Source organism: Mastigoproctus giganteus, chromosome 7 (assembly GCF_048544385.1).
Source record: "Mastigoproctus giganteus isolate SK-2022 chromosome 7, ASM4854438v1, whole genome shotgun sequence".
Taxonomy (NCBI): Eukaryota; Metazoa; Arthropoda; class Arachnida; order Uropygi; family Thelyphonidae; genus Mastigoproctus; species Mastigoproctus giganteus.
In genome coordinates, this window is record NC_143581.1 from 184,187,201 (window position 1) to 184,209,280 (window position 22,080).

Consider the following 22,080-nt stretch of genomic DNA (forward strand, 5'->3'; position numbering starts at 1 on the left):
TACTGTGCTTACTAAAAATTACCTGAAAACCAAACTGAAACTTTAAGAGAATTATCTGTTAAGTGTACCAAAGAACTGGTGAAAAGATAATAATTGAGGATAACACTTTAAAAATAAAATAAATAAATAAACAAACTGGCACAGTTAAGCTGTGCCATTTTATTTTATTAGTGTACTAAGAATTACCTGAAAACCAAACTGAAACTTTAAGGGAATTAGCAGCTAAGTGTACCAAAAAATATCAAACATCACTTTAATAATGCCTACAATGACAATCATCTGTCTGCACACAGATACCTCTTACAACACCATGTACAAAGAAATTCAATTTATTCACCTGGGTGGTTTTTCTATTGTAAATTAGGATAGAAAACGGTAAATGAATTATTTCTATAATATTACAATTGAACTACCATATAACAAAATTCTGTAATACAAAATTTTCTTATGTAACAATTTTTTTCATGACACTTTGAAGTAGGTCAATATTTACATGCAAATTTACTCCCATATGATGAAGTTAAATTTCCGAATAAAGTTCTGAGATTCAATGGAAAACAAAAAAAGGTATAAAGTGTTTATAGTTTAAGCCTGAGATGGCTGGTTGTGTTAATCACTTTGCTTTGCAGTTATCAGAACAATCAAGAAAGAATTGGACAAACTACTGGAGGGAATGGATAGGTGAAATTGTATTTTTTTTTTTTTTTCTTTTGGCTAATGCTGTATAAGCTTTTTTTCCATCAGTTACACTTACATTGAAGCAGCTTTTGATGCTATCTTCCCACAAGACGGCATCCTCTGTAACCTTCTTTTTACTGCTATACAGGAAACCCTTGATTAATGCGGTTTTGAACAATGCAGTTTTAATTAGTGCGCAAAATTTTTTTGATACTATCCCCTTAATATATGCATTATCAAATTTGATTAGTGTGCTGTTTTTTTTTTCTTGCGGTGCTTGGCAACTCACAACGGTGCCTGAAGTGGCAAATATGTGACACGCACTCACCACGGTCTTCTAACTTAAATGAATGGGAATCGACTCCAAAACGCTCAACAGCAGCACCCCATACCACTCTGAAATTGAAATTTGCTCTGGTAACTCATTCTTTTATTATTTTATTATTAATATTAAACTTCTTTAATATTATGATATTAAAGAAGCAGTTGAGAACATACACAAATCGTGGGAAGAAATGACGAACAGCTGCCATGAGAGCAATCTGGCAGAATCTTTTGCCTGAATGCGCAAATAATTTTTGCGGTTTCATTAATCCTGTCAACAAAGTTATTGATGAAATTACTACAATTGGAAAAGACCTCAGCTTTGAGGAAGTAGATTCAGAAAAAAATGTTAGATAATTATTGGAATCGCATTCAAAAGACTTAAGTAACAACGATCTTCTTGAAATTGAGCATCAACATGCATACGAGGAAGAAGACAAAAATGAAGCAGAAGAAAAGCAATTTGCTCCCAAAGAAATTTCATTCAAAAAACTTGAACTATTTAATACACTTTAAAAAGCAAAAGAACTCATACTAGAGATTGATCCAGATGCAGAGAGAAGCATGAACGTTCGTCGAGGGTTAGATAAGCAAATTGATTGTTATCGCAAAATCATGGAGGCAAGGAAAAAAACTACCACTGTTCAATTGAAGTTAGATAAGTTTTTTTGCAAAAAATAAAATTTAAATCATACTATCTTTTTTAAATTTATTCCTTAATAATTTAAGAACTATGCAGTGCATTATAGGTACGTATTGAGTAAGAAAAAATATGTTTTTGCAATTTCATAATTTTCAAGAATTCATTATAATTATTCCCATTGTTTCTTAAGTTTGATTAGTGCAGTTTTAATATGTGCGGTATATTTAAAGGATTCATTAACCGCACTAATCAAGGGTTTCCTGCAATTTCCCCGTTTGTATCCCAAAGATCAGATATGCTAACATTTGCTGACAATTTGAAAATTCTTACACCAATCAAAACCAATGCAGGTCTTGTTGAGATCAGCTGATATCAATAATATATTTCTTTCACTTGCCACTTTATTATTTCAAACAGTGTGAGTTTGGCCTCAACATCAACTCAGCAAAATTAGAATGCATGCTCTACTCCCTGAAGAATGTAGATTTCTTGTGCTTGGGGAAGTCTCAATTCTAGCCATATTTACTCACTGTGATTTAGGAGTTGTCTTTGATATCAAATTAAGATTCAACACTCATACTAGCAAACTCCTCAATCATGCTGCACATCTCAAGTGGAAAGCAAAACAGCACTTGCATTACATCTCAGATAAGGTCACAACAGAAATACATAAGGTCTGCTATATAGTTCCACTACTTTAAGCTGCAAATATGTGGACATCAGCAGCTCCAACAACTATAAAGAGAATTTTGCAGCAGAATTCTTGCATCTCAAATGAGTAATCTACAAATACAGGATCCCACCACAGCTCCATATAACAGTAACAGCTCTGGCCTAGGTATTCATAGCCCCCTCTCAACTATAGACAAAAGGAGACTCCTTATTACAGTAAAGTTGATTATTGGACTCATCACATCTACCTCTTTCTGGGATCTCTGTGGCACTAAAGGGTTCTGCTTCCTCAGCTTAGAGCCAATTTTCAATTTTCAGTGCGCCAATCTAGCTCATTTTTAAATGAATCAGAATTTCTGCACTCCTCCCTTACATGGAAGACATTATCATGGCCAGTATCAGCTTGAGTGCAGTTCAGATGATCATGACTTTCCATCTGATTTGGATTAGTAGAATACACAAATTAAGATGTGATGATTGAATACCCAAACAGAAAATTCATTGCAGTATTCAACCAATTAAGTTGAAAAAATATGCTCATATGAAAAACAGGGTGTAAGGAAGATTTCATGTAACACATACAGTAAACCCTCAATTTAACGGACCCCAATATAATGGATTTCAGATTTAATGGACCGGACAAATAATAATACAGTAATGTACATATTAATCTTGACCATATTTTTTTTAGATTATACAAAACTTTGTGTTATTATTAATTAAAAATTAACAATAACACAAAGTTTTGTATCAGTCTCAGTCTGCCTCAACCTATCGTGCAGTCAGGTTGTATACAGTCTTTCTGTGATTTCTGAATTATGACTTTATTTATTAAATAATTTTGCAATCTTTACAATTTAAAATGGCATCAAGTGATAGAGGAGTTAAAAGAAAGCATGTGAACTTAAATGTGGCACAGAAATTAGAGCTAATTGAGAAATCAGAACAAGGCGTCTCAGTAGCACGTGTTTGCGAAATTTACGGCGTTAAAAAACAGATTGTTTCTGATATCTGTAAATCAAAGGCCAAATTGCAACATTTTATATTTACAAGAGAATATTACATATTCTTTATTATAATTTAATAATTTTATATTGTACAGTACTGTATATTGTATTATTAAAGCTTTTTTTTTTTTTTTTTTTTTTTTACATTAAGAACAATAAAAAATGCCTCCCCAGGTTACATTCGATTTAACGGACTTTCGGCATTAACAGACACCCCTTCTCCCCTATTAGTCCATTAAATCAAGGGTTTACTGTACTACAATATATTTTAAGGTGGTCTTTCTGCTAGATATTAGAGCTAAATCATATATTTTAAGTTCCAGGAGACAAAGTTCTGAAAACTAAGCCATGTGCTTAGACAAACACCTAAGATTTTTAACTGAAAACACAAGGAATGTGTTTTGTTTGCTGAGATTAGTTTATGTAGTTTAGAATATTTTCAGCAAAAGAAAAATACAGCAGGCATTTAGAAGAAAATGCTTGTTGAATTTCAACTCTGTGGAGGGCAGTTTATGATATACTGACTATCTAATATAGTCAAAGATATAGTACGTGACAAATAAAACAACATGCTTAGTGCATGTGTGTTTATGGATAAAATTTTGTAACCTTTAGCTGTAAAAAAGTTTTTCACTTAAGGGCTGTTGTTTATCATCAGGCTGTGAATCCACAATAACCCTTTCCTTTATTCCTCACCAATGTCAGAAATAAAATATGAAAGGGATGGAGAAAATCTTTTTCACAATGTTGAAAGAGGACGAATAATATGAATTACACTAACAACACCTGGAATGCACTCCCCTGTATATGGGCAGTAGCAAATATGTTAAAAAAAGACAACATAAGTTGAATTAACCCAGAACACCATTAAGTAAGGTTAAAAGTAATGTCTCATGTGAAGATTTTTTTTAAAGAATGCTAAACTTATAATTAGTATTATCTCCTAACATTTACCAGCATACATTCTCAAATGTGTGCTGGTAATTGAAAATTCTTTCAATAAAGTCAAACTTTCAAAAATAGTTTATTACCACATTAAAGATAACATAAAGGCCAAAAAATAAGGTTCCCATTTAATTTTCATTTAATCAATAAATATTCTTCCAGGCAACAAGCTTTTCGATGTGAAAACATCTTTGGTGGCACCATTTTCAGGCTGAAGCAAAACCAATTAGTAACGAAATTTTCTTATGCAAATGACGTCACTTCCTAAATGGCGCTAAGGATGCTAACTCAGTTGCTAATTCAGTAGATTAAGTAGTGGGTGTGAGAATAAAACATTACATCATTCATACTAAGAGATGGAAATGATGTCACTTCCTAAATAATGCTAACACTGATTCGGTAGAGTAAGCAGTAGGTGGTAATACTATGCATGAATAAAAGCTTCAAAGCCACCAAAGAAGCCGACCAAAAAAAAAGAAGCCTCCCTTCAAAGCCACCAAAGATCGTTAACATCACAAAATTATGTTGTTGTTGTTGTTATTTGGTTTTTTTTTTAGAAGCATTAGCAACTAAGGCCATATTGCTCCGGGGATATGCGATGGTCATTCCCTCACCTTTCTGCATCCTCCGTATTTGGTGGCTCACGGGCTCGAACCCCGGTCTAATCAAGAAGCATGTGCTACGCATTGATGCTCCTGCCCACCTGGCTACAGAGGCACCAACACAAAATTATATTCAAGAACTTATTTACATTTCACCTAACCTAAAGATCGAACACATTGAATTCATCCATTTCATTTTACTTCCTTACACGGCTGACCTTAGGAGCTGCACTGCTACAACAATTGTCTCACAAAAAATGCGACAGAATACCAATGATACTTAGTGGAGATTTCAACATTAATTTTGCAGATCCTCAATCCAAACCTTTGACTAATTTCTTAGAAAATAAATTTGGACTAATGTTAAATACTTCTAGATCCATATCAACTACTAATCATGGAACTATAATTGATGCTATGTTTCAAAAACATTTACACTCTTTACAAACTCAAGTGTATGTACCATATTTTAGCTGTCACAAACCCATTGTAAGTAAATTACCTACTGAACACGTATTGCAACCTCAAATTGATGAAACTGTCGGGAAAAAAATAAATGCTTTAAAATGTTAAACATGTTCGGATTATTTTCATTCCCAAAATCCAAGCCAAGGATGTTTCCACATTAAAAAAAAACATCATTCATGTGTACAGGATACACACGTTGTTTTTTTTTTTTTTATCTCTCTCATTTTGTATCACTTTGTTCAATTATTTTCAAAAGAATCAAGGAACAGTTAGAGCAAAAGAGGTTTGATTGCATGTACTCGCAGTAACAAAAACACACATACAACTGTTTTTTCCATTACGCTATTGGTTTAACTAACAGAGTGTTGTGTTTACACTACACCAATTTATAATGTCAGTTAGTCAACTGAGCAAATTACATCAATTACTTTCTTATTTAAAAATTAACTCATTAAATTCTGGTTAATATCATAAACTTGATTTCTGGTTGAGACTTTTCAAATTACATGATTTATCTTTGCAAAAGTTGGGGCCAGTATTGCGAACACACATAATATATTCAAGAATGGTTGTGATAATGCATGACAGATTTTCTGGAGAACACCAAAGACAGAAATTTCACTAATTACTTGCCTTATTTAGTTTTTAAGTACAGTAATACCCCGAAGTTACGCGATAGGTGGGTCAGGACGAAAATCGCTTAAGTCGAATTAGCGTAAGTCGGGGTACAACTTTGCATATAAATACATATAAAATTTGTTTAATTGGGACCAAAGACTAACAAAAACACTAGTTTAGAAGAAAAATATTAATAAAATTGCAGTTCTTTATACATATTAATACAAAATATGTATTAAAAAATAAATGACTTACGTAAAAAATTTATTTCGATGTCGATGGCTTCATAAAATCTAACAAATTCGTCTGACGACACAGAGACTTCTTTTTTTCATGAAGAATTTCTTCTTAACAAGCTAATAATTTTTTTTATTCCTTGCTTTGTAGCTATAACGAGTTCTTCGTTGTAGTCTATGTTTTCTAAAATTTTTAAGCCCTTTTCAATTGAGCTGAGACCTTCTGTCAAGTTTGCAATTATCATATGCTTTTCGCTGTTGCCTCATTTAGGCCTGTAGCACGTGCAATATCACATGGTCTTTCATTTCGCTCAAAGCGTTTCACAATTTCATATTTTTTCTCTATCGACAGAGGCGGACTGGCCATAAGCCTTACCGGGGAAACCCCGGTGGGCCTGTGTGATTTTGGCCATAAACCATAGTATGATGCCACTATAAATTTTCCCGGGTAAGAAGTTTTGATCCAGTCCGCCTCTGTTTATCGATAATTGCTTTTCTTTTTCTCTCTGAATCTGCAGTGTCTTCACCAGGACGCTTCCTTTTCACACCTTTTAAGTATTTTACTCATTTTTAGGGAATAAAGCACAATTACAAAACGAGAAGGCACGCCTGATACGCATAAACAAAGTTGCGCGCATGTAGCAACTGAATAAATAACACCATAAAGGCAGAGATACACTATTAACACCTCACATTTCTAGGGATTACTACCATAAAACAATAAAAATCCAGTTTCTTTTCTGCTAGTGAAATCTGTTATAAACTGGTAGTAAACTCGATCTAATTGCATACTGATAGCTGGAATTGTGTTGGTTTTTACGTTATTATGGTGAAATGTGTTTCCCCTAAAACAAATACATTTTCAGAATCTTCTCTTCATTCCTATTGTGTTGCGTTCGGTTCGGGTGATTCTGCGTTCGACTGCCATTTCTTGTAAACACAAAGGCGAATCGTGCATAAGCCAATTCGGTTTGTGTTATATTAAAAGATATCATTACCGTATTTATAAATAGTGTATGATCAAATTCGTGTAGTGTAAACATGTGTTATACGAGGACTGACTGTATACGGCTCGACCGATGCGATCCATTTCTCTCGTGAAAACGATGTAATTTCCGACAAACATTGAGCACGAATTCGAATGCACACGTATAAATATGACAGTTGGAATACAAATTCTTGTATATGTGTGCAGCTCTTGCGCAGCAAAGTTGAATTTTGTTCATCTTTCACTCTCACTCTCCGCCGTCGCACCGTATATCGATAACATATGAAAAACGACCTTGAAACGACCTTTGCCAACACTGCCGCCCACTAGGGTGGCAGTGTTGGCAAATGAAAAAATCAAGAACCGCGTAACTCCGAGTTCGCATAAGTCAGGGTATTACTGTATACAGGAACTCCACGACTTACATAATACTCGACTTACGCAAATTCGACTTTATGTAAGTTTTTGACGGCTGGTGAAAACTTTAAAAAAATCATGGAAACGTATTTTGCATCCCGTAGGAATAAATGGAGGTATCGTGAAAATATCATAACATAAACCCAATTTTTTTTGGCAATTCGTTCCAAGACCTTGGAAGATGAAATTTTTGCTATATAACTAAGCTATTTATCTCTCTAAAAGGTCATTTTTAATGTAAATTGCACTACACTTTCAATGTTATCATATGTTCCGTTATAAGAATCAATTTTGAATGCCTTTGATATTTTTCTAAAGCACATTTCTGGGGGTCACTACCATAAAATAATAAAAAAAATTTGCAATTTCCAATTTATTGGGCTTTTCTGTTAGCACAATCTATTATAAATGGGTAGTAAACTCGATCTTACTGCATTTGCAATAATTCCAATAACTGGAATTCTGTGGGTTTTTACGTTACAGTATGTTGGTGAAATGAGTTCCCCTTCAGTGAAATCTTCGATCATATAAAAAACATAAATAAAATTTCAAAATCTTCTCTTCATTCCTATTTACTTATGACAGTGATGAAGGGAAAGTGACCAATGGAAAGTGCAAGTGGTGGCAGTGCCAGAAAACGAAACGAAATTGACTTAGAAATGAAGATAAAAATGATTAAGAAGCAGATCAAATTTTGTCATCTATTGCATGGGAATTAGGTCTTGCTGTTTCAACAGTGAATACTATTTTAAGGGACAGTGCACATATAAAAGAAGAACATGTCAAAGGATCAATGCACTTAAGATCAACAGTGATCACAAAACAGCATTCAGGTGCTATATCGAAAATGGAACAGCTATTAATAATATGGATGGAAAATCAGATTCAGAAGCAAGTGCCCCTGAGTCTAATGACCATTCAAGCCAATGCAAGTATTTATGAAGATATTAAGGATAAGTACGACGAACCCCAAGCCAAGTTCTTGGCAAGCAATGGGTGGTTTAAAACAACAAAATTACTAAAATTTGTTTAAATGATGCATGGAAAAAGGTTGATGCCAAAGATGTGGAAGAATTAATAGAGGAAGAAGAGAAGGAATATCTAACAAAGAACTTATTGGTCTTGCAGGCAGTTGATAGTGAAAGAAGAAAATGCTGACGAAGCTCAAGGTGAACTAAATGAGGAGCCGAGATGCCTTCATCGCCAGAGAGATGGCAATGGCAAGGTTTGAGGAGATGGATCCTGATAGCGAACGATTCTTAAAAGTTAACAGAGGGGTGAATGATATGCCTGCTTGCTGCAAAGAAATCTACGATGAAAAGAAAAAGGCCACCGTCCAGTCATCCATTAATATGTGCTTTCGTAAGGTTGTGAGCGGCCAACCCCTTCTAAATCTCCACAGCCCTCAACCTCTGCAGCGGCATACGTATCAGTTGAAGACGCCAATTCTGGCAACGATGCTCAAGAGCTAAAACTTATTGATGTTATGCCCGTCTTCTCACGCTTCTTGATTAGACCGAGGTTCGGGCCCATCACCACCAAATACTTTTTTTTTTTTTTGTTGTTAGTTGTTGGCGCATCAGCTTCTATGGCCATATTTCACCTCCCAAAGTTTTTGCATTTTACTGTGATCCAAGCCCGAGGTGGGAATCGAACACACGACCTTTGAGTTGCCAGGCAGGCACTTTACCTACCTGGCTAGCCCGGTCGGCCCACCAAATACGGAGGATACAGAAAGGTCAGGGAATGACCACCGCATATCCCAGAGAAATATGGCCTTAGTTGCTAATGCTCCTGAAAAAAAAAAAAAAAAAAAAAAAAACTGTCTCCTCTTTTTTTTTTTGCAATTTTATAATTTTGAAATTGCATGCTTTTGTAACTTTTGCTGCGCATAAGATAAAAACTTGAATAAATACAATAAATAATTCTATTTACATGTTCATTGAACATTTCTTTTTTTATTCAATCAATTCAGCGAGCACAGTTCCGAGTGCTGCACAAGCATATAGGGAAATTCCGACTTACGTAAAATTAGACTTACTTAGGGTTCCGCGGAACGCAACCCTTATGTAAATAGAGTTCGACAATGCCAAAGTCAAACACTGCGTTTGAATTCAGCAGTGTGGCATTCAGTCCCTTTCACTAATCAGAAAATTATTGACGTGAAAACATCTATAGTGAATGTAACAAATCTTTTGCCTAACAATGGAATATAACGAAAATGAGGATTGCAACGATACAAGTATTTGTATCGTTGCGATCATGATTGTGACATCATACTATTCAACAAATGGGTAATTAGGCTATCTACTTAGATTTCGCTAACCTCTTCAAAACTTTGATTTTGGTAGAATCAGTGTTGTCGAGAGTATCAAGCAAGCCAATCTAAGAAAATAAAGATGGAGGTAGCAATGAGTGCATGAGAACAGACTATCGAGATTGCATAAAAGACAAACAGAAAATCAAGTGTTGGATTTAGCAATGCTTTCAACCAGTAATGCCACACCATCTAACAATGATGTACCCAAAGTGAGTATTAATTATGTACAGCAGAACAGTTCTTCAATTGCACAGCAGATGAGTTTAAATCAGGCCCGGGCAAACTATGGCCCACAGGCTGCGTGCGGCCTGCGAGCTTTAATTGTATTTTCGAAAAAAGTTTACTTATTTTATGCCTTTTGCGACGCCTTTTTCAAAAATAAATTTGTATATGTAATACATTGTAGAATTTGTCGACTTGTAAATTGTTTTATCATCTCTGTATTGTTCAAATTGAGATAGAATTTGAAATTGTGCGTGAACCAAAGCGAGCCAACGGGCACTTTTATAACGGTATAATTTGCTTTTATAAATTAACCGCACGAAACTACGGTAACAGACAACCAGTGATGACGACAACGGCTTTGCTGCGGTGGCGGAGTAATAGGATAGGACTGCTGACTGGCCGCAGTTCCAATCTGTATTCTCTGACGGTCATCCCACAGTTAGTCTTTTTGGTTTATCTTCTTTTATCATCTTGGTGCCAGTAGCAATAAAAATATTTACGCCCTTTTAAAAATGAATAAAAAATGAAAAATTCAACAAAGAGCATCGTGTCTTCAATGAAGAGTGGAGGACAAAATATTTTTTTGCTAACATAAATAACGAGACTATTTGTCTCATCTGCCAAGAGAGTGTCTCAGTATTGAAAGAGTACAATATTAAAAGACATTTCACTACTAAACATTCCGAATATGGTGCCAATTTAACTCTGGAAGCGAGAAAGAAAACTGCTGATGGATTGATTCAAAATTTATCTAGACAACAAAATGTGTTTATGCGGCTAACTAAGGAACAAGAAGTTACTGTAGAGGCAAGTTTTGTTATTTCTCATATAATTGCAAAAAGCAACGAGCCTTTTTCTGATGGAGACTATATGAAAGAATGTATGACTGAAGCTTGTGGAATTATATGTCCTGACATTAAACACAAATTTCAGAATATAAGTTTATCTCGGCAAACTGTAGAAAGAAGAATTGAATGTATCGATACAAATTTGAATGAGCAATCATTATCAGTATTAGAATCCATAACATGGTACTCGATAACTCTCGACGAAAGTAACGACCAAAAGAATATTGCACAGTTATTAATTTTCATACGTCGATGTACCACTAATTTTGAAATTATTGAAGAGCTTCTTTCAATGGAATCTCTTAAAGACCAAACAGCGGGAGCTGATATATTTGAAAAAGTTGAAAAATGCTTAACAAGATATAATTTACAATGGAACAAAATGGTAAGCGTAACAACTGACGGAGCACCTCGTTTGACAGGTAAAAATGTTGGAGCATTAAAAAAAATTCAGGATAAAATTTATGAAAATTATCCTGATTATAATTTAATTACAATTCATTGTATTATACATCAAAAAGTATAATGTAAAAATGTGTCAAAAGTTGAACATGTCACATCTTGCATTATTAAACTAGTAAATTTAATACGATCGATGGGCCTGAAACACAGACAATTCGTTAATTTTCTTCAAGATATTGAATCTGAGTACACAGATATTCCTTATCATAGCCAAATTCGATGGCATAGCTTAGGAAAAGTTCTTCGGCGAGTACTGGATCTTAAAGATGACATCATTATATTTTTAAAACTGAAAAATACTGAAAAAAAAAATATAACTGATAATAACTGAATTTGTGATTTTGCGTTTACCCTGGACATTGTGACAAACTTAAATACTTTCAACACCGTGTTACAAGGGAAAAATTTATACGCCCATGATATGGGAAAAAGTTTGAATGGATTTCAATTAAAACTCCAGTTGTTCCTTAACATTTATTGATTAACAAGGTAGACCACTTTCCAACCATGAAGTTGCTGAAGATTCCAGAAAATAAATTTGAAAAATATTGTGAAATTATCAACGCTTTGAATGACAACTTTTCATGAAGATTTGGCGACTTCTGAAAAATTGAGACAAGTTTGGCAATAGTGCGCGACCCATTTTAAATAGAAATTGATAGTGCACCGAGTGAACCACAACTTCAGATTAAAGATCTACAGTGTGATACCGATTTAAGGGAATTGCACCATTGTGAGGAAATCTGTAAATTTTACAATACTCTTAATTCGGACAAATTCAACGAACTTAAAAAGATTTTGCAAGAAAAATGTTGGTTATTTTTGGATCAACCTACATATGTGAACAAACATTTTCCATCATGAGCTAAATAAAAATTCTTTACAATCAAGCATCACCAATGAACATTTACAAGCAGTTTTAAGAATCTCAACTACAAAATTAACACCCGAAATTAAAAAAATGTTAGAAGATGTAAAACAGTTCCATTCATCTCATTAAATTCTTGGTTGTTAGAGAATAATTTTTTTTTATGTTATATTTCTTCTTCATGATAACAAATAATATATATCTAAAAACAGTATTTTACTTGCGGCCCGCCTTCTTTTCGAATTCCTAATGTGGCCCTTCAGCCAAAAAGTTTGCCCAGGCCTGGTTTAAATGATCAAGCCTCGTTTCCTTACACTGACTACTATTTAAGAAAGTGCATCTACGAACTACTAAGAAAGCGCATCGAGAGTTTGAAAGGCGATTTATTCAAAATGATTTGTTCTGTATGCTACATTTGCGATCATCTAGGGTTTGAAAACGACACAAAGAAACCAGTTGCTAAAGATACACCATTGATGCAGACTGCATTTCTCGATTTTGACATCGACAAGATCCTTGTATGTAATAATTGCAGAGGATCACTTAAGAACAACACCATTCCAGCACTATCTAATTGTCAAGTGGCTTAGTCTACCCAGAAATTCCATCGCATTTACCGAAGTTGGATTTAGTGATAGAGAGGCTTATTTTTCCTCACTTACCGTTTGTGCAAATAAGGTGCCTAATACACATAGGGTCAATACAGAATTCTTGGAAAAATTATCAATATGCCTGTTTCGGTCAAAGCTATGGTCCATCGCTTGCCAAGGGAGATTGATGACAATCATTGTATAAATGTGCATGTAAAATGCAAGAAAGCGAGTGGTTAAAGCATGGCTTCTATATTTGGTCGACACGCTTCCCTATCAATTGTATCAAATTACGATAGATCAGTCATTCTTTGATGACAGTCACAGGAAATTAATTTGGCTAAAGGTGACATAAGCAAAGCAAAGCAGTTCCAATTAAGGAAAGCGTCATTACTCAACAGCAAATGTTGTTGTGGAGTGAGAATCTTAGAATTGCCCCAGGAAAAACTAAAGTACCACAGAGCCTACTGTTTGACAAGCAAACAAAGGAACTATCCTTTCCCAGCATTTATTGTGGACAATTCAGAACATTCAGAGAGAATTTACAAGTGACTCCGTTCATGATGGCAACAAGCGAGCTCAGATGATCTGACTGATGCAGTGTTACTCCATATGATCTCCTTTACGTAGCAATGAAGATAATGAGAACGAGAGACTCTGACAGTGGCTTTCAAACACATAGGTAAAGATATAAAACTGAGCCATGAGGAAGTTCAATCCAAAAAATACATTAACAGCTTTATCGAAAACAATTTGGCCTTCCTAAGGACAATTCCTAACTCCACTTAATATGGGCTCAACATAAGCGTGATCTATTCACTATGATTAGAGAGCTCTGTAAATGTACAATGTTCTTGATTCTGAATGCCAATGAAATCGACTAGTGATGCTAACTCACTAAATTTGATTGGTACATAATTTACGAAAATGACGTCAAATTACTTCAATGTGCTGTTTCTGCTTTACATATAACGGCTAATGACGCTAACTCATTAACTTTGATTTGGTACTTCATTTCCACTGTATATATATATATATATACTATCATTGAATTATATTAAATATTAACATAAATTAAATTATAATAAAGTGAATAAATAATTAGGCATTCATTAGAGGCAGCGATATGCAATTCCGCCATATGAAGCTGAAATACATCCAATATTTTAAATTAAATAAAATAAATCATAAGCCAGTAGTACGGCAAAAACTGTAGAGCGAAAATTAACATAAAAATAACCCAAATAAACAAACAAACGAAAAAAAGAATAGACATAATAGTAGCCCGATAACCCTTATATAATTTCAAGTTTTAAATCAGATTAATAAAAACTAAACAAATTTTAGGATAATGCCAATTATATAATAATTTAGCGGTACCCCCCCCCCGAGAGGTACCAGTTCCGAAAGACGTGAAATATCACCAAAAGAGGGTTAAAGGAACTACCAAACGATAACAAAATCAAAATAAATTAAAATAAATATAGACAGACCATTATGCCCCATATCGACAGAGGACCACGAGGCCAATAATGGTCATGGAATCGCTGCATTTCAATCGCTATACAAATCATCGCCATGGTGAAAAGATCGAAGTACCAATTCACCGTCCCTCCTCCGATCGATCAACCAGTGCAGAGGATTTGCACGGCGGTGGTCCTTATGCAGCGAAAAATAAACTATAGAACAGACAGCACTCTAGAGCAGAGCCACACCACTGACATACTGTAAACTGAATCAGCTTATATAGAAGAAGAAAAAAAAAAATGAAAATAGATGGCGACACAGGCGTTGCTAAATTAGCATATCGACCCATTACTATTGAATTGTATTAAATGTTGACGAAAGTTAAATTATAATAATTAAATTATTTTATTTAATTTAAAATATTGGATGTATTTCAGCTTCATATGGAGGAATTGCATGTCGCTGCCTCTAATGAACGCCTAATTATTTATTCACTTTATTATAATTTAATTTATGTTAATATTTAATATAATTCAATGATAGTACATTTCGGCTTCATATGGAGGAACTGCAAGTTGCTGCCTCTAATGAATGCTTGATTATTTATTCATTTTATTATAATTTAACTTTCGTCAACATTTAATACAATTCAATAGTAATGGGTCGATATGCTAATTTAGCAACACCTGTGTCGCCATCTATTTTCATTTTTTTTTTTTTCTTCTTCTATATAAGCTGATTCAGTTTACAGTATGTCAGTGGTGTGGCTCTGCTCTAGAGTGCTGTCTGTTCTATAGTTTATTTTTCGCTGCATAAGGACCACCGCCGTGCAAATCCTCTGCACTGGTTGATCGATCGGAGGAGGGAGGGTGAATTGGTACTTCGATCTTTTCACCATGGCGACGATTTGTATAGCGATTGAAATGCAGCGATTCCATGACCATTATTGGCCTCGTGGTCCTCTGTCGATATGGGGCATAATGGTCAGTCTATATTTATTTTAATTTATTTTGATTTTGTTATCGTTTGGTAGTTCCTTTAACCTTCTTTTGGTAATATTTCACGTCTTTCGGAACTGGTACCTCTCGGGGGGTACCGCTAAATTATTATATAATTGGCATTATCCTAAAATTTGTATAGTTTTTATTAATCTGATTTAAAACTAGAAATTATACAAGGGTTATCGGGCTATTATTATGTCTATTCTTTTTTTCGTTCGTTTGTTTATTTGGGTTATTTTTGTGTTAATGTTCGCTCTACAGTTTTTGCCGTACTACTGGCTTATGGTTTATTTTATTTAATTTAAAATATTGGATATATATATATCGGCTAATGAGGCTAACACACTAATTTTGATTCGGTACGTCATATTTGGAATGATGTCATTCTGGATATGACATCACTAACTTTGATCCGGTGTGTCACACCAGAATGACGTCATTTCCGTAAATGACGACGCGGGAATGATGTCATTTCCGCGTCACAAAATCATGACAAATTGGTTGTACTACAGTCCGAAATTTAATAGATACCGCCAAAGATGTTTACACATTAAAAATTATAATAATTCTTCAAATATAGATACACTTGTAAAAAAACTGTGATCCTCTGACCTTGTTTATTTTTGAAGTAGCTAACACAGTTCAAAAGGCTGCTGGCCACTGGTTTAAAATACTGTAGTATATGATACAGGTATCACATAGTTACATAAGTTATACATATACATTCTAAAAAAATAACATTCACCTCAAAATGGAATGGAAGTTTCATTCTACCATTTTATGACCTAGAGATATTACGACAAAACTTGAAGAGGTGGCAACTTAATGCTATGTGGGACGAGTTCTGAGTGGGTTCTCCAAGTAGCTGATAGTTCCTAGTTATTATATGTGCATCTTTAAACACATGTTAGGGTGTTATGTGCACTAACATTTTGGATAAAGAAGCCATAATCAATCCAGTTCAGCACAATGAGACATGGACAAGTTGGAAGAAGAATCAAACAAGCAAGACCTGGCAATATTTTCAAGAATTTCATCAGAGGGATTTGAAGTCGTTCCACATCTTTCTTATGGCTCAGATTTGGCCTCAAATAACATTTTTTTTTGTTCCAAATCTTAAAGAACATTTTCAAGGCAACACACACAACACTGATAAAGAAGTTAAGGCAGCTATGAAGAAATTATTAATCTCTCAGCCAAAAGAAATTTACTTGAGAAACATGTAAGGATTATGAACTGGATTAAATGCAACTGGGCATAATATTTTTAAGAGTATAATTATCTATATATCGGTGTAAAAACACTATAGACAATTCTTAAATGAAAAACTACGATAGTAGTGTAAAAGGCATCATTTCAACTGTATCTCATATTGTGCTCATCCTTCACAACGACTTATCACATATTGCACTACCTCGAATAAGTAACTCTTTGCTGATAGAGAAGATTATTGTTACTTATTCTCAGTGGGCACGGCACCTCCACCCAGACTGCACCGTTTCAAGGCTTGTTGGCCTTTCATCGTTGGGTGGGCAGTCACCCTGGTATTGCACACATGATAACCCAGTTGTGAAGATAATCCCACAATATGAGAGATGCCAAAAGGTGTACGTGATAATATTTAAGTAAAACTAAATGCAACTGGGCCTAATATTTTTGAGAGATGCCAAAAGGTGTACGTGATAATATTTAAGTAAAACTAAACGCAACTGGGCCTAATATTTTTTAGATATTATATTATTATATTATATAGATAATTATACTCTTAAAAATATTATGTCCAGTTGCCTTTAGCCTTACTTAAATATCATCACATACACCTTTTGGCATATTGTGGGATTATCTTCACAACTGGATTATCATGTGTGCAATACCAGGGTGCCTGCCCACACACCGATGAAAGGCTAACAAGCCTTGAAATGGTGCAGTCTGGGTGGAGGTGCCGTGCCCACTGAGAATATGTAACAATAGTCTTCTCTATCAGTGAAGAGTTACTTATTCGAGGTAGTGCAATATGTGGTAACTCGTCGTGAAGGATGAGCACAATATGAGATACAGTTGAAATGATGCCTTTTACACACTACTATCATAGTTTTTCCTTTTTATTCTGTATTATATATAATATATCCGATATTATATAGAAAAATAATACACTGCATTATTTTCACACAAGTTATGGAAACGATTTCCAGAACTTGTGGCAGCCAAACATGCTGTACTGGTATAAAGGGGTTTAATGTGCCCTATGAAAATGCTCCCCACTAGCCTGCATTGCTGATGCATGGCTAGAAAGGTCCACGAAATGTGTTGTCTTCATCATATTCCGATCCATCAGTGTGAACAACAGGAACCAGGATTCATCACAACAGACAACATCTTTCAAACCACCACTGTCCAGTGGAGGTATTCTCAGCCCACTGTAACCATACTTTTTTTTTTTCTGACAGGATTAAAACTCAGTTTGCTCTTCAGCTGCAATACTCTTATCTTTAACAGGGAATGAAAAGTTGTACATTCTAAAATGCCCCTTTAGTTACTATAATTGTGCTGGGTCTCTTACCCTGCACAACTCCACAAGTGTTGTGCAGGGTAAGAGACCAATGGAGACCAACCTCCATTAGTCTCTTTCATAAATGTGCTGTTTCTGATCATAGGATCAACCATGGTGCCAATCTCGATACAATTCAGACACATTCATATGTGAAAACCACAGCAGGGTTGCAGTTTCCAAGATAATCATACCAGAACAACTGAGTAATGTGTCAAGTTCAGAGTCACTCAAATCTTTTGGCTATTCTCGAATTGAATCACATATACAGTATTACTGTGTATATGCTCACATGTTTTATATCACATAATTGGTGCCACCGTAGCCAGGTTGGCAGGAGCAGCAGTACGTAGCACCCGCTTCTTGATTAGACCGGGGTTTGAGCCCGTGACCACAAAATACAGAGGATGCAGAAAGGTCAGCGAATGACCACAGCATATCCCTGGAGCAATATGGCCTTAGTTGCTAATGCTCCTAAAAACCAAATAACGAACTAACAAACATGAACATAATGCTGTTACTGAAGTGGTCCATTTCATGGAAACAGTAGGTGTACCCAGTAAAGTGGCCACTCAGTGTACACAAAAGAAATTTAAAACATGACACATTCAGGATTAAAAATTGATGTCATGTAACCATAATAATCAATAAAATTTATTTGCTCATAGAATGTTTTGCATTTACAAGCTTTATCAGATGCTATTCTTATTTTAATAAGAAAATTTCATTATGTACATATACTATATCATTCTACTGTTGGCATTCATGGCGAGCAGATGCGCCTATTAGAGCTCTTCATAGATACAGTGCAGAAGTATAGATAAGAGAGGATTACAACAGGATTTCAGAGGTTATTTAGTATATTGTAAAGTTTATTTTAATGTTTCTTTTTCTTTTCCTGTAATAGTTTGATTTTTTAATATTATAATTATAATTATTTGCAAGTTTCTTTTATTAATAATTTGCAAATTTTATAATGGTTATTACAAGATCTGCCTTGAACACTTCGTCAGAGGGTGCCATGACTCATATGGAAATAGCGGATGGCGATTCCTGGGTGAGTCATGATTTTATCCCTTGCAGAGCCTGTGGCATGTATTCCAAGGTCGACCTAGTAGATAATTCTAGCTCACTTGGTGATTCTTTTCTTTGTCCCCATTGTAAGCAGTGCACCAAACTTAAGTTACAATTTGATGCATTGCTAGAACAATTTGAGTCACTGAAAAAAAAGAAAAAAAAAAAAAAAAGGATGCTTGCCCTCGAGAATAATGTAACTAGGAGCTCGTCAGAGACTCAAGACTAGCAACATACCAAGTGATACACTCCCGATTCGGGCCCCAGAACAGAATAACCAGGTGTAAACTATTCTGGTTCGAAAGGACTTAGTTTTATTAGGGGACTCCATTGTCAGGAAAACGGGAAATATTTTTTGTAATAAGGTGGACTAGAACTAGCATATGTCTGCCAGGAGCAACTATTAATGATGCTACCAACAGACTGTCAGATTTTAAGGGGGGGGGGGTAAAAAGAATATTATTATTCATGTGGGGACTAATGACATTAAGCATACACAATCTGATGATTTGGTAGACCAATATAGGAACATGCTGAAGAAATGCTGTGAGATAAGTCACAATGTCTATGTGTCTGCAATTCTGCCCAAGCATGATAGGAGGGATTATATGCTAAAACCTTTGTGGATTAACTCAAGACTTGAAGGACTCTGCAAGGATTTTGGGGGGAAATTTCTATCAGCTTGGCCCGCACTTGTAGATAGAAGGAATCTGTTTTGTAGAGACGGGATACATTTAAACAAAGTTGGTGCAAGAGTTTTAGCCAGTATTATTGAGGATACATTAAAGGTTCAGGGAAACTGCTAGTTTGGCGGGACAAGGGTAATATAGATACGTGTTTATCTGATAATATTGGTCAAATTAATGCTTGCACATACCTCAAGAGTTCTTGTTTGCTACTCATACTTTCTCAAGTTATGCAGGAGAATCTAATATAGATATAACGATGACAAACTCTCACTTAGATTTGGCGCTTACTGACTGGACCGTGTATACGGACTGGTGCACCAGTGACCATAGAGTCATCTATTATATGCTTTCCCCTGATTCTACCGTTCCATCTTCACACACTTTCTCACAGCCAGAATTAATAAGATTTTCCATCAGAAACATTGACTGGAATGCTTTTGACTCTTCCATTCTTCTGGACCTTGATGAACAGAAACTTGCTTCTTATGAAACCTCACTTATTTCTCATCAAGTGAACTATATTCAAAATGCTATAATAAAAGTGTCATATAAGTCTTCTAGGAAAAAGAGGGTTAACCAGAAGACGTGCTCATGGTGGACGCAGGAGTTATCGCAGTTAAGAAGGGCAGTTCATCGAGCCCGTAGGTACTACCAAAGGCATAGAGACTGGCCCCAAGCCGACGTTAATCATTTTTACCAGCAGTATTCTTCTTTGAGGAAAAGCTACGTGAAGGCCATTGCCTCTCGAAAGCGTGAAACGTGGATGAATTTCGTTCGCACCTCTGGAAATGCTAACCCTTGGGGTCTTCTATACAAGATTGTAAGAGGAAAAACCTCTAGTTCTAACATATTTGGCTCAATTGTGGCAGACTCCGTGGAAACAATGAACTGGCATGATTCTACAAATGCAATCTTAGATGCTCTTTTTCCGTTGGATGATCCTACCTCAGACTTACCTATTCACTCTAAAATCCGATCAGACAATGAATTTTATGTGTCCTCAACAACCACCGAACCTTTTACGTTGGATGAACTGCAGGCTGTCTCCCATAAAGTTAATGTTCAGAAGTGCCCAGGACTAGATCTTATAGAAAACATTTTTATCATCAGAGTCTTGAAATTAAAACCTTACGTTCTTCTAAACTTATTCAACAGATGCCTTCAGGAAGAAACTTTTCCGGAAATTTGGAAGGTCGCTCTAGTTAAGTTGATCAGAAAGCCGGATAAGCCTCCTGGAGCGGCTAGATCGTACAGGCCGATCGCTCTGCTGGCTAACTTGGGTAAATTGCTAGAGCGACTAATGGCCATTAGATTGAATACCCTACTGGTAGAACAGGATCTGCTTTCAAGAAGTCAATATGGGTTCTGTCCCGGACGTTCCTGCGAGGATGTTCTTGTGGACTTTGTCTCTTCAGTTCAAAACTCGGTACATAAATATACCCTGGCCGTTTTCATCGACTTCGAGGGTGCCTTCGACTCCCTTTGGTGGGAGAGCGTCTGCGATCGGCTAGGTGCTCCAACCACCTTTACCTTTTAATCCGCAATTACTTTGCCAATAGAACCATAATAGTCAAGGCTAAACATAGCCAAGTATCAAGATCAGTATCTAGAGGGTGCCCACAAGGCTCTATATTGGGTCCTTTTACATGGAACATGGTGCTGCAGCAGTGGCTCTCCCGATCTTTCGGTAACGTCAAAATAATAGCGTATGCAGACGATCTCACCATCTTGGTAAATGGTAACTCTAGGGCCGATCTGGAAAATACCGCAAATTTTGTTCTCCAGGATCTCTACGATTGGACTGTGGCCAATAAGCTTAAAATCAGCTTGTCAAAAACAAAGATGATGATTCTTGGATCAAAGTTGGATATCACTCGTCCTCCGTTGGTCAAGATCAACAACATTCGTCTCCCCATAGTTAAAGAGTACAAGGTTCTAGGAGTGGTAATTGATTCCAGTCTCAATTTTATTCCTCATTTGACAAACTTATCATCTAAAATACGTAGACTTACTGGTGCAATTGTTAGGGTGTCCCGTGTTGAATGGGGCCTCTCCAGAAAAACTTTAAGGATTTATTACAACGCAGTTTTCCTCCCTCTAATCACGTATGCTGCCGGTGCATGGTTTCACAGGGCACGGCTCAAACACTTCATTACAAAACTCGTCTCATTGCAGAGAACCATTTTGCGGTGTTTAGTTAAGGTATGCAGGACAGTCTCGACGCAAGCTCTGCAAGTACTTGCCGGAACATTACCTTTAGACTTGCAAGTTACTTATAGAGGCTTTTTATACAGACTGAAAAGGCAGATTGAGACCGAATTTCTTGGAATAACCATCAACCTTCAAGAAGATGCTAAAAGAGAAAGAAGGAGACTGTGGAACGAGTTAGT

At 35.6% G+C, this 22,080-nt stretch overlaps 1 protein-coding gene across 1 annotated transcript in view; it reads right to left on the minus strand.

The window, feature by feature from the left end:
- LOC150083386 (ubiquilin-1-like) overlaps nucleotides 1-22,080 on the minus strand; it is a 237,395-nt gene that overhangs the window by 131,719 nt on the left and 83,596 nt on the right. The gene's annotated exons all lie outside the window — the stretch shown is intronic.